This window comes from Lepidochelys kempii, chromosome 6 (assembly GCF_965140285.1).
Source record: "Lepidochelys kempii isolate rLepKem1 chromosome 6, rLepKem1.hap1, whole genome shotgun sequence".
Taxonomy (NCBI): Eukaryota; Metazoa; Chordata; order Testudines; family Cheloniidae; genus Lepidochelys; species Lepidochelys kempii.
In genome coordinates, this window is record NC_136385.1 from 42,814,641 (window position 1) to 42,828,937 (window position 14,297).

General features: G+C 38.2%; 1 protein-coding gene across 5 annotated transcripts in view; it reads right to left on the reverse strand.

Annotated features, from left to right (window-relative positions):
• ELP4 (elongator acetyltransferase complex subunit 4) overlaps positions 1–14,297 on the reverse strand; it is a 268,889-nt gene that overhangs the window by 160,644 nt on the left and 93,948 nt on the right. The window lies entirely within an intron of this gene.

Genomic DNA, 14,297 nt, shown 5'->3' on the forward strand with positions numbered 1-14,297 from the left:
GATATTATCAGTAACAGATCCAGACATCCTTCAAAGATTTTCACCAATCAGGAGAGACAGGAATTCATTTGGTATGTAATGGCATTGATGTCACCCAATAGCTTTATAATTTCCTGAGGGACTGATCCAAACTTGGTTTGAGAAGGTAGTATTAGTATGCTTTCTCCCTTACACTCTGGTTCTACTTCAGCAGGACTAATGAGACTAAACCAGCAGTAGCTGATCTCTTCAATGTCAAGATGAAAGCTCTGAACGACGGGAAACCCCTACTCTGGTACTGGGCATAGAGAATCCTTGTTAGTTAGCCAGTTCACTATTCAAAACAGTTCCACTGATCACAACTTCACAGCTGCTATGAAAGGCGAGTGACTTTCTTGTTTGCCTTACATACATGGCATAGAAACATATACACACTTTGAGCTCAAACTGACTGGTTTCAGCTTTGGTTTTCTTTTTCCTTCTTATTTCATGTGCCAAAAGCTATTGGTGAGATACAGGGATCTATCTGTACAGTACATTCGTATGATAGGGCGCTCAACAAGACAAATAAACTTACTATTGCAGCATATAAAATCTATTTACATAAGACTTTTCATCGTTGATCTTAAAGTGCTTTACAAAGGCAGGTTAGCACCAGAAGCCTAATTGTAAGATAAGTAAACAAGTAGAAAGAAGTCAAGTGACTTGTCAAAGCCATGGAGCCAGTCAATGGGAGTGCTGGGAACAGAACTTGGGTTTCTTGATTCTATGTCTGGTGCCCTATGTGCTAGATCACGCAACTTCCTATTAAGTACAATGCACAGAACTCATTAGTTCTCTTCAGAGAGAGAACAAATTTTTGCCCCCATTTATAAACTATGGCTCTGAACATGCAATAAGCTCTGCGTGAGCAGCCCCCTGCACCTGCATGGAGTGCTGATAAAGCCGATGACTGCATAACTTCAGTAGATTTCCTATTACACAGTTTTAGTATGTTAATAATATGCTATCTTCTAAACTCTGTCTCTACACTGAATATATTTCACATACAGTAAATTTAAGTAGTGCAATTGTTCATCTATACTATAGAAAGGCATTTGATGGAAACGACTGTATGTTATTTATATTTTGCTAATTGTCTGGAAAATGTAATATTGACACTGTGACTTTGAACAGTTTTTTTAAAAACAAGAATCCTATGCTACAAGTTGTTCATAGCAAGCTATAAAATATGCATGCGAAATTTTAACTCAGCTCATCTAACAACCACATTTTGAATCTGTTTTTTCATTCTATATTTGAAAATCATAACAAAATTGCTGAACAGCATGTATTTCAAACTGCGTGACTTAAGGAAATCTTTAATATTCTCATTGGGAATTGTTCATTATAGAAACAGGATTAAAAGGATGATGACCCAAAAAAATGCATCTTTTGTTCTCATTTTGACTGAAAAAATTCACTGTGGTATGTTTACCAATTTAGAAACGGCTGGATTTTCTGCAACATCAGATCCTTAAATGATCCTTAAATGGAATGTATGTAATTCACAGATAGTCAAAGCACAGTTCTTGCCTACATAAATAATTACTAATACATAAATCTCAAACAGAGCATGGAGCTCTTTTTGTAATCAAGTGGCAGGTTAAAAATAATAAAGTTTAAAATAATTTTACACTAATCCCTTATTGAGTATAAAATTATAGGCTGTCATCAGGAGCAGGCTGGCAAAACTAGGTCCAGATGGGAGACTGCTGGGAAAAAAGCTGAGGTAGGTGGGAAAATGATTGGAAGCTGATGAAGACATGACTGCTCCCTCTGCTGGCAAGGCCCTCACCTGCTTTAATTTTTAACTAATGACTAGCGTTTCTTTAATTATTTAGGATATAGCCAATAAATAATGCACAATGTTCCTTCCTCAGTCTGTTGCTGTGCGTTTGCACATTTTTGAACTCATGGTGCCCTATTTTACTAGAATAATTTGTTATAACATAAGGTTATCACATGGTTATCAAGATACCATTACTGATATTATATTTTAACTGCACTCAGCACAGAAGATGATAATATTCTATTTACCTTTATAAAAATACTGATTCTGTTTTTTAAAAAGCAATGTGTATTTCATGTTTAATTTGCACACTTCATAATACTATGATTGTGTATCTGTATTCTGTACTTGCTCATCATTATACAGTAATGAGATAACATAAAAAGAAACAGTCTACCATACAGACATACAGAATTGCATATGTCACACCAAAACAGCATAGTTCTAGCACTAATATATCTGATAATTTAATATCAGAGCTCATGTGCATTATACATCATTGAACAGGAAGTTTTTAGAGCTTTTTACACTAAAACTTCCTAAAATATACATAAAATGTATTCTTTACTTGATTTGCAATGTATTTTAATAGTTGCAGTAAGAACATTTTATTAAAAATCTGTTCCAGAAATCTGGCCTACAATCAGAATCTCCCAGAACAGGAGGGATCAGCTTTTTCGCCCACTGTTCTCATCTGAATCCTGGCTGAAAAGCTACTCCAGCTCCCAGGTTTCCAGAAGGCTCCATCCCAGGAATCCTCGCCTGCCATTTGGTTTGCTGATTTTAATCTCACAGGACTGTCTTACAGTGGTTCCACTATGCTGAACTGGCACTTGCTTCTAGAAGTGAGTTATTATTAAACTTGTAGGTCAATTGTGGCACTAACAACTCTTTGGAAGCTTTCAGCCACAGTGTACAATTTGCTGGTCTAATTAAATATTAATTCTAAGTGTTACATTTTGTGGCTAAGAGCTTTTATTTTCCATCATCAGTCTGGAAGAGAAAGAGGTTACAAGGCTAATTTAATCTTTTTTCCCCTAGCATTAAAGCTTAACTACATAGGGCACAAAAACATCATTAAAGATGTAGCATTTCTTTATATTACAATTATCATGTAATTAATAGAGCAGGTCTAAAACAGAAAGATGTAAATTGAGAGCTGATCTAGAAACTTCAGCTTTTAAAACAACATCAACAGTTCATATATAAAATGTCACTGTAACAAACTATTGCACATTTTAGAATGCCATTCTTCACAGAAAATACATGTACAACAATTTAAATAGAAAGTAGGCTAACACAAATTGTTGTCATTTATACTGATAGACAACACACAAAAAAGATTTAAAACAACATTTGCCTGGCCTTATTACAAAAGCCTATCATACTATTTATGTAAAAAGCTAACATCACTTTAGAAAAATATAAACAGGACCTAACAAAATTATTTGCTAAAAGCAGATAATACATCCTGAATTTTTTTAAGTTTCCTTTCCTCGTTTTTGTTATCACTGTCCAAATGGGCTCAAAAATAAGCCCCCTCCCTTCTGCTTCATGACAGTTGTGTCCACGCCTGGACACTGGGCATTATATTAACTACTTAGTCCAGCAGCCAAAAGATTCCATATGCTGGAACAGATGACTATCTCCATACTGTGATGGGACATTTAACTATTTAGATCTATGCTGCATTTGAAAACTTTAGGCCTAAATTTTGTTTCAATTTTTTTTAAAAGCTGTCCAATCTTTAAAATTATTTTCAGAGTAGATGGATACATAAAGTGAAATGTTACTATGCTGCATTTAATCATTTGTTTTAGTTTTATGATTTGTTTATAGTTTTATTTTAGAAAACCAAACCGTACCCACTTTTCTATATACAAAGGTGCATACACACATTGCATACAGAAGATGGCCATAATTGTGATGGTGAGGAGTGCCATTTTGCCATAAATAGGTACACATATACTTTGCCTATTCTGCCATAAATAGGTACACATATACTTCTGAAGGGAAAAAAGTCTGAAACAAGACATAAGCAATATAATATAATGTATATGCACACGTCTATTTCCATATGTTGCGTGACAGTCTTTGGTTATAGTATATATGAGCCACTTAAGCCGCAATAAATATATAGTTATGAAGAAAGCAAAAATAAGTCAAGTATATATGGTATCTATGATCCAAATAGCCAGAAGAGGATCCCTATAAAATGGCTACCAGATGGAAAAAACAGTATATACTTTGGTAGCCACTTTATACTGATTGTATGAAAGTACAAAATGCTACAATTTCTTCTGTAACTTAACAAGTGAATGTAACAAACACATATTATTTGAAAACAAAACTATTTACAGCAACATGATTTAATTTTAAATTATATATTTTCTTCAAGCCTCTATTTGACCTTAATTTTTAATAAGCTTTTATATGTGTAGAAAAAAAATAGTATCCAGAAGAATATCTGTGTACCTCAAAATGGTTTAGAACAAGGATGATTATCAACCTAGCATATCTGCATCATAAATCCATGATACTATACACTTCTTTGTATGGTTGTTACTTTAGAATATTTTCTACATGTGATTGTGTATTCAATATTAAATCAACACAATAAAATGTAACAAACTTACAACTCTCATACTTTCCATTTTTAAGATTGTTAAAAGGTTGTTAAGCTGAGGTATAAAAGTTGTATGACTGATGGTTGTGGCACAAATTTCTACATAATGGGCACATCTTCATGTTATTCAACATTTTATACTTGTGAACTCACAAAATATGTTAGTTCTGCAGCATGGAATCATTCTTAGATCTTGTTTTAAGAATAAAGATTTCACACAGACAGTCTCAAGCTGTAGGAGTTCACATCTCATAATCTTATATTATTATTAGTAGTAGCAGGTTCTAAAGCACTCTCTTGCTTGATTTATAGAGTTTAGCTGCTAAAATACTCAGCATGGACACAAAAGCCTATGGATGTGAAAAGGTTTGTTTCTGATTTTTTTCTACACTGAAACATACTGTAACATGTATTCACTTCAGTGAATTCAAAGCACCAGCACATTAATATTGTAGGAGATTAATTTTTAAACGTATCAGATGAAATAAAGAAAATACCACACTAAACAGAACCTCATTAGACTCTCTCAAGAGGAGTACTATAACAAGGCTTATTCATACTTTTCATTAGTCAATTAATTTCCCCTGGTACATGCTGACTAATACGGTTGGTGGCAGTTCTTTCCAATGAGGTGGCTTCATATTTAAAAGAAGGGACATCTGTAATGAAAGAACTGAGATTCTTTCAAGGAACAAATTGATATCATCATAATTTATCTGATCATCACATATTCAAAAGTTTGCTTGTGCACTTGACTGACATGGAACTTGCCACAAATGTATAAAAAGCTGCTGTAACTAATATTTTGGGGAAAAACTTGACACTGGATTTGCAGCAAAGTATGACAAGGTAACTAATTACATAATTTCTAGTAATTTTTGAAAAAAAATAACGGGCAGACTTTTTAGTTTCTATCTATCTACTTTACCCTTAGGGCTTCCAACAGTGCCCATCACTGTAGCATTAGAGTCCTTTGTATTATCTGCTACTGCATAAATACTTTTGCTATGATTGTACTCTACAATGAGCAAATTATCAAAATACAACATAATAAAATACCTCACTCATTTTTATGTAATTTCTCAAATTTGGAAAGCTTGAAGAACAGTCCACTTGATCATCAGTTATTTTAAAAATTGACATTCTCCCTTCTTAAATGTGCAACTGCATTTCACAGGCACAGTGCATTTTCAAGCAGCGATGGAAAAACTTGAAAAGTAACCGTCCATAACTATATAAATCATAATTCATAAGAATATCAATATTTATTACCTGACAGACTGTTTCAGATAAGAGTGCTTTCAATCACTACAAAATATCAATCAAGTAAAACTTGTCACACATCATGCATTCAAATAAACTGGGTACATTTTTAGTGTCATTTCTGAAATTCCTCTGCCAACATAATGTACTCCTACATTATTCAGTCAAGAAATATGAAGTGAGAAATGTCTTTTTTTGTCAAGCACACAGTTTTCCACTAGAAATCTCTGCAACTGTAAACACTATTACAGATGACTATGTTCTATGGTGGATTATAATTTTACCAAATAATTCTGAAAAAAAAATCTTCAAAAATTCTGATTCCTTGAAAATAATGTTGCACATGTCAGAAAAAGTTTGGAACTTTTAAGTGACTCTGCCATCAACAGGCAGTCTTTGGGTTACTTAGGAGTAGAGAAGACTGAGAAACTTCAGAAGGACCTATCAAACCTAGGTGAATGAAAATCATATAACGGCACATGAAATTCAAAGTTGATAAATACAAGGTAATGAATACTTGAAGGAGTAGCCTGAACTACTCATATATATCGCTGGGTTCTAAATCACTGAGGAAAAAACTGCGTATTATTGTGGATAGTTCAATGAAAATCACTGTTCACTGTCCAGTGGTGGTTAAAAGAGCCAAAAACATTGTTAGAACGTCTAAACAACTGGTTAATAATGGTAGCTATATAAATCAAAAGGCATGAAGAGTGACTTAAGAAGACTGGGACTGTTTAAGAAGTAGATTAATAGGAGGTAACATGAGGGAGACATACAAAATAATGGATAACATACAGAGAAAGTAAATTGAATGGTCCTATTCACTGGCTCACAATTCAAGAACAAGGGGATATTCAATTAAATGGAAAGGCAACAAATTTAAATACTGAACAAATACACTAAACATAATTCACTTGTAGAACTCATTGCCAGAGTATATCATTGACGCCAAGCACTTAGAAGGATTAAAAAAATAACTAAACATTTATAAGAATAAGAACTTCCATAGTAACATTAGGTAGAATTATTTTTAAAATATAAGCAACAGAAACCTCATGCTTTAAGGTATAAACTAACCACCAACTGGTGGGATTGTGAAGAAACTTTCCTCACTGAAATGTTATTCAATAAGTTGTCAACTATAGGTTTTTTTGCACCTTTGTTTGGAGCCCTGGTACAGGCCATTGTCTGAGACAGGATAGTTAGAACAGACAGACCATTAATGTGATCTGCTTTAATATTCCTATATTTCTAAGAAGAAACTTGTTAAAATTTAAAACCGATCAATGGGGGGTTATTTTCGTTATGGTCACAGCATGGAAACAGAAATAAGATTCTATTGTAGCTTGAAACTTATTTATCATTTAAAATGTACCCCCATGTAAATTACATATATAAATGCAATTTCCCTTTCAGAATCAGCTATCAAACTATTTCGCAGACAAAAGATAATTTAGTCAAAATCTGATAGAAATGGAATAGCAGTAAAGTGAATAATTCTGTAGCGTTTAACACACTTTATGAAAAACGTGCATTATATAGCATTTTGACTTTTAGATTTGACCAAAAAAAACATAAGCTAAATATAATGATATATTCTTGGTAATATCAAATTTAACAGGTGTATAGAAATACACTTGAAGTACATGTTTTCATTTTTTTAAAAAAAAAAAACCAAACACCGTACTTTACTTTTTTAATCCACTAAGAAACACCAGCAATGGCATTGCGAGTAGTCGAGTTGTGAGACTGTGAACAGCTGCTGTTATTATAACTAAAGGTCTGCCTACTGCTTGAGCCTGAGAGACCACATGTTCAGCTGTCCTCTCATCTTGCCATCCTCACCAATTAACTATTAACATGGAGGGCTGTACACATGCTCTCGGGGGCTCTTTAACAGGCTTCTTGGAGAGTGGAACAACTACACAGCAGGGCTCTGGGAACTGAGTAATGTGGGATATAGGGAACCTTTAGCAGCTTTGCTCCTCCTAATGACAGTTCACTCTAGTGCTTAAAAGAGGATGCATTAAGTTTAATCATTTTCACAACTGTTCAATGCAATCTATGGGAGCAGATACTGCAAAAAGACTAAAGTTTCTGGGTTTTTTTCCAGAATACTTGAGCTTTTATTGTGGAGTAGACATGTTAAATTGGACAGCAAAGTTACAGCATACTAATGTATATGAGATTTTATTTCAATCTTAACTACATAATTAAATTAGGCAGGTGCATTTTACGGATTATGGAATTGCACAACAGAACTCATCACTAGTCCTAACAAGTAAATTTATCTGAAGTGCACACACAACATATTAGATCCAAACTTTTTAGTTGCCCTTCGCAATGTTAGTTTGAAAAGTCACATTTTAACATCAGTTCTGAATCAACCTCACTATTTTTTCTTTACAATTTCCTTAACTATGTGTTGCTTGCCTACAATGAAATTAAACATAGGAAGTAAGCCAAAACTGTGAGAACAGCTAATCATCAATGTACAAGCCTGAAAGAATGTTAAGAACTAAAAATTGAAAGCTGATTGGCTGCTTTACTGACATAATCTGCTAGAAAGGACAAGTACAACAGAAAGTAAATATACTAGAGCAAAATTCTGTCCTTGCATGGGTGTAAATCAAGGCAGATTTTACTCCATTGTATGTAAACATGAAGAGAAAATAATAAATGCCTCAATTCCTGATCCTGCAAGTACATAGGTCTGGGAGTGTTCAGCACAACACACTTCACTGACCAGTGCTGGTATCTCTTTCAAATTTAGAAAAAACAGTGTTTTGTCCCAGTTTTGGTACATTTTTGAAGACTCTGTTAAACTGAAGGAGCCACTAGTTAACCTGAGCTGCCTAAACTGAGTGTGCTGACTGAGGGAATGTGCCTTAGGATCAGCTCCCTCCACCTTACCCAGCATATGTTGCCCCGTTGCCCTCCCCTACCCCCCAGGCATATAGTGGCCAGATTAATTGAAAGACATGAAATCCTATGGCATATGACAGCAATCTCAACTTCCCAGATATGTTTTGGGGGGGAAAAGGAGGAGATCCTGTTTTTTATAAATGTTCAGAGACATTTCTTGTCACCTCATGCTGCTCAAAGACTCCCAGGCACACTTTTCTGATTCCCCCAACAAAACTCTCCTAAGTAAACTCTTCCCTCACACACCTAGCTTCACAGTATACAGACATATTTCATGCAATTAAGATTTAACAATTCATCCCCCGCCCTGAACCCAAGTACCAACTTTCTGGCCCAATTTACAGTATATATCTCAATTCTGCCAGTTCTCTTCTTCACTTTCCAGGTCAGGTCCTCTAGTCTAATCCATGTCCCACTCATTCACCAGCATTTCACTGTTCTTTCTATGCACCTCATCACTGTCTCACACTCACATCAGATTCCAAATTTCTCTATGCATTCTCTTTTTCCTAATATGGTCTGCTATAAAACACTAACATTTGCACCATAAGGCCCTCATTATCTTCTGCCACTCCTCCTCGCTGTTTTCAACTCCTACATTTCTTCACCTCATTTACTCATTAGTAGGAAGATCCAGGACACTTGGGCAGAAGCAGTCTTTGCAGAAGACTTTGGGGCCCTTGTTCCATCAGTTCTAATTTCAAGAACTGTCTAAGGAATTACCATTCATAACTGCTCATATGCCAGACCTGCTGTTCAATTTAGAGAGGAGGGAGAGCAGAAAAAGGACCTGCGCCAATGTTGAGGAAGTCATGTTAGGAGAAACAGCAAAGGGACACACTGATCCATTCCCTTACCATCCCTTCTGTTGGCTAGGGAAAACTCAACTCTACTGACACACTGTGGTGGAGGAGCAGATACATCCACAGACTCAGGGTGTCAAGTGAATGGCAAGCAAATTCTTTCTTTGGAGCAACATGTAGTCACTTTTGTGGAATGGCCTTAGGTACTAGCCCAAGCATGCCTATACACACACACATGCTCACACCAACATAATCACAGGATCAAAACAGAAGAAACAGTTTAAAAATGGCTATACTGTCCCATTGTTTTTAGTGGGACTGAGGCCACATGCTTCCCACAGTTAAGATGACTGCTATTTCTCTACCCCCTGTGCAGCAAGAAGTTTAGTAAAGATGGTCATTACCTCCAATCTTCCCAATAAATGAATGAATCCAAACTGCCCTTAAGGAAGAGTGTGGCACCAAATGCTGTGAGGATTCAGAAAAGAGCACTGCCAGGAGCAGCTAAATATGGTATAGGTGTGACAGGGAAGGTAAGAGGGTGAAAATGTGCTAGGGAATGTGGCATGCATGTATATACAGGAGATCATAGAGGGACGCAGGAGAGAGTCTGGATGAACAGGGAGAATGTAGGGAGAATGTGTGGGGTAGGAGACTAAGACATAAAACTCCTTGCACTGGGACAATTTGAAACCACTGTGCCTTTAGCTAAAATACAATTGGAATGGGAAGGTTTAAAAGGTATTTTAAATGTTAGGATATTGGATACCATTCCAGCAGATGTGTTGGTTGGTAATGATATACTGTCTGTGTCCAAAGCTGAAAATATAATAACTTGTAGTAATACGGAATATAGCTCAATGGTATAGCAGCTGAGGTGGGGAGACAACATTTCCAGCTCCTGCTCAGCAGAAAATGGCAGCGTGTCTCTTGGAGCATGTGGGGTGGGAAAGCGGGGGAGGGGGGGTTACCTTATGTACCTCAGACAACTCTTTGTGCTGGCAGAAGCCAAGAATTTATAGCAGAAAAGAGAGCACGCCCCTCCCTAGAAAGCATATGGGAAATCATCCTCAGTGGGACCCCATCTAAGGAAAACGGGAAGGTTTTTTGCAGAAGAGGGAAAACTATAGAGAGACCCCTTTGGGGAATAACAAAAGTCCTGCGGAAGCTTATAAACAACTGATTGTGCCTCCTATCATGGGAAGTTAATGTTGTCAGTCCATGACTGCCCTAGTGCAGGTCACTCAGATTTCAGAGAGGACACATGAGAAGTTAAAGAAGAATTTTTATTAACCAAATATTCAGACTGAGGTCACAGACCACTGTAGGTTTTGTAACTTATGCCTGAAGCACAAGAGGGCTCCACAAGGCTCCCCTACGCTGCTTACCTGTAATGGGAGGTATTTTTTTAGGCTGGCTGTGGATATTGTTGGCCCTATGCCCTGGCCAACCCAGAGAGGAAAGAAATATATTTTGGTAGCAGTGGACTTCGCCACTAGATACCCAGAGGCAGTTGCTCTAATAGAGGCTGACACAACAGCTAAAGCTTTGCTCTCTATATTCAGCCGAGTAGTTTTCCCAAAGGATACTGTATCATATTGGGGGTCAAATTTCATGTCCCAGTTATTTAGTGAATTATAGTGAATATGTGGGGTACAACAGCTGAGATCTGCCCCATAGCACCCAGAAACAAATGGATTAGTTGAAAGGCTCAACAGAAGTCTAAGGTTTATGCTGGGAATGAATGTAAACACAAGGGAAAGTAACTGGAATGAAATGCTACCCCCTATACTATTTGCTTGTAGGGAGGCACCCCAAGAGTCCACAGGCTTTGCCCCATTTAATCTTCTGTATGGGAGAAAGGTCACAGGTCATCAGGATCTACTAGGGATTCTTGGGAGGATGGCTCTGAAGCAGAGGGGGAACCAGTGACTAAACATGTACAGCAGTTCAGAAAGGAGTTAAGGGACATGATGGAAGTAGTTCAAATGAACCTCACTAAAAGCCATGCTACACAGAAGGCATAGTATGGCCACAATGCTTGTGAATGCTTGTTAGAGTGGGGTCTTGGTGATGTTACTCACTGTAAAAAGGTACAAAATGCGAAACTCATAGAGGGACCTTCTGAGATTGTGGAAAGGATTAATGAGGTCCCTTGCAACATAAAGACCCCACAGCAAGGTTGCTTCACAGATTCTGCATGCTAATAGATTTAAAGTCTATCACAATACAGAAGCCATTATGAACATGTTGTGCTGAGGAGGATTCTGAGACAATAAATCTCATCAATTTGATAGCTGAATGCCATGGTGACACATCACTAGAGAACACTGAGGTATATAAAGAGTTAAAACAAACTGAAAGGGCAGAAATTTTGACTGTGCTGCAAACTCATAAGCAGGTGTTCTCTAGCATACCAGGTCTGACTCATAGGATGGTCCATCAGATTGACACTGTGGTAATCTGATTTTGGATATACCAATTCCAGAGCTTAATGCTCTCTTTTTATGTAGTATACAGTGGTCACATTGTCCAACATGATCTAAACATGCTGTGCACAGAGGCAGGCTTTTTGTAGGCATTTTGTACTACTGGCGTTTGAGGGATTAAATGTGTAAATTTGACTCCTGTTGGGATCATGAACCTTGAGCCACATAATCATCCAGATGTACTCCTCAGCCCAATAGAGAGGTTGTGTTGCAACAAAAGTGGACTTTTCTAGGTTTGCTTGAAGTCCTAAGGATTGAAGGAGGTTATATAGAGAGGACCACTGATTGTACCTTTTGGTATGATAAACCAGTAGCAGACAGTCATCTAGGTAAGGAAATACAGGGTTGCTCTGGTGGCATAGTGTGCTGCTACCACGGACAACACCTTTGTGAAAATTCTGGGAGTTGTCAAGAGGCTGAAGGGAAGAACTTTGTACTGATAATGATCCAGGCCCACCATGAAACACAGGAATATCTTGTGTGTTGGATGAATGTCTATATGGAAATAGGCATTTTTCAAATCAAGAGCTGCAAACTGGTTGCCTTTATTTAGTGAGGGGATTTTAGAGGTCAGGGTGGTTCATCCTGAATAGCATATGAAGACATTCAGTTGTCTGAGATCTAGGATGGGTCTCCAGCTTCCCTTCTTTTTTTTTAGGAAAGAGGAAATCTGAAACTGAAGGCATACACCAGAGGAGTGTTGATACACCTCCAGTCACACTGGCAACATGTGAAAAATAGAAATGGTTGTGATTTTCAGGAGCACTGAGTGCCTGTAACACCAATTTAACAGGAATTGCGGGCACTCATCAGCTTTGCAAATTGCAATGTTGACATGAGAGGCATATATTTAAACATTGAATGTTTGTTAACCATAGTCCTATCAAATTTATGCATAACTCTATTCACTGTGAATGCTGTTTTTTCTTTTATGAGCTGCAGCACTTTTTACAGAAGAAGGTTTTCACATTTGTCCTTTTACTAAAAACTATTGTTCCAGAAAACAAATTAAGACTTAGTATACTTCTTAGTATACTTATTATTACCCCTCCCATTTTACAGCTGGGAAAATTACTCAGAGACAGATTAACTGACTTTCTTGTGATCACGTTGGAAATTTATGGCCGAATTAGGGAGCAAACCCAGATCTCCCAGTTCTAGTTTTACTGCCTTTTGAAATCAGTGGGAATGCAGCACTTTGCCTAACAGAATTGGACCTTCTATAACAGAGGTGGGCAAACTATGGCCGGGGGCCACATCCGGCCCGTGGGACCGTCATGACCAGCCCTTGAGCTCCCGGCAGGGAAGGCTAGCCCCCCGGCCCTTCCCATGCTGTTCCCCCTCCCCTTCAGCCTCAGGTCACCGTGCCGCCCTCACTCTGGCTGGCGGGGCTGCGAGCTCCTACTCGGCAGCACGGCGGCGTGGCTCCCAGACATTCTGCTTTGAGCAGCATGGTAAGGGAGCGGGGAGGTTGGATAAGGGGCGGGGGGTCCCGGGGGGTAGTCAGGGGACAGTTGGATGGGGTGGGGGTTCGGACGCAGTCTAGGGATGGGAAACGCGGTCGGGGGGGGGGGGGGGTTGGATAGGCGTGGAAGTCCCGGGGGGCCTGTCAGGGGGTGGGGTGTGGTTAGGGAGTGGGGAGTCCCGGGAGGTGGTGGTCAGGGGACAAGGAGCAGGGGGGGTTGGATGGGTGGGGGGCTTGTGAGGGGGGCAGTCATGGGGCGGGTTGTGAGGGGGGCAGTCATGGGGCGGGTTGTGAGGGGGGCAGTCATGGGGCGGGTTGTGAGGGGGGCAGTCATGGGGCGGGAAGTGGGAGGGGGAAGAGGCCAGGCTGTTTGGGGAGGCACAGCCTTCCCTACCCCGCCCTCTATACAGTTTTGGAACCCTGATGTGGCCCTCAGGCCAAAGAATTTGTCCACCCCTGTTCTATAAGTTCTGCGTCTTTTATTTTATATATATTAAAGTCATATGACAGCTATACCTGTATCTAAGCCATTACAATATTCAGGTGTTTCTAGATAATGCAATGTATTGCTACATCACAAAAGCACAGAAGAAATGCGGTAACATTATTTTAAATCTATCTTTAAAACACAAGATGCTAAGCTGAAGGATGCCTATTTGGAATGTCTTAAATTGGTTTTATTCTCTTGGCTCACTCAGAAAGTTTATGAATTATTTTTATTTGCTAGTAATTACTGAAAGATAAATTCAGCATCTAAATAATGTTGAAGACCCTACTGTATGTCAGAGGAAAATATAATACATGAGGTAAAATTTCATCTAGAAATCAATTTGCTACTGATGCAAAACAACTGCAACAGGATGCAATTTTCAAAATCATTCAAGACACTTCAATCCATTTTGCTCATTAAGTG